The 402-nt window shown below is 35.8% G+C and overlaps 1 protein-coding gene across 2 annotated transcripts in view; it reads left to right on the top strand.

Moving 5' to 3' along the window:
• The window catches only part of LOC138006089 (uncharacterized), a 19,108-nt gene continuing 18,706 nt past the window's right edge, over positions 1-402 (top strand). Inside the window, exon 1 of one of the 2 annotated variants that reach the window (XM_068852254.1) lies at positions 1-75. The gene's annotated coding sequence lies outside the window, so the exon portion shown is untranslated. The remainder of the gene's footprint in view (positions 76-402) is intronic. The other variant, XM_068852253.1, reaches the window with a different exon arrangement.

Raw genomic sequence — 402 nt, 5'->3', positions numbered from 1 at the left:
CCGGAACTTAAAAACAATGACAGTTTTAATTTAAGTTGGCAAAATGAAGTCAGCGTCAAAGGCCAATCTTCGAAGGTGAGATTACTGTACCATTGAAATAATTCTTATTTTCGTTTGGTATAAATGACTGCCAGATAACATTTAATTCTTGCCTTGCTTCATCACAGAAGAGATAAGTATCGTAATAACATTACACTATCCATTTACTCTGCTGGATTTGAAAAGACTTAAAATAATGGAGAGATGACTGGAGCGTTTTCCTTCTGAAAAAAAACTATTCCGCCTAGGGAACCAGTGAAAAGATTTTCCCCTTTTGAAAATAGAGCAGCACTTACTCTAAGAATCTGTTAGACTTTTCTCCAAAAAGGAACAGTACTGTATTTTGAGGGCTCTGGTGCCATT

Source organism: Montipora foliosa, chromosome 6 (genome assembly GCF_036669935.1).
Source record: "Montipora foliosa isolate CH-2021 chromosome 6, ASM3666993v2, whole genome shotgun sequence".
In the NCBI taxonomy this organism is placed as follows: Eukaryota; Metazoa; Cnidaria; class Anthozoa; order Scleractinia; family Acroporidae; genus Montipora; species Montipora foliosa.
This window is presented reverse-complemented; position numbering and strand designations above follow the sequence as displayed.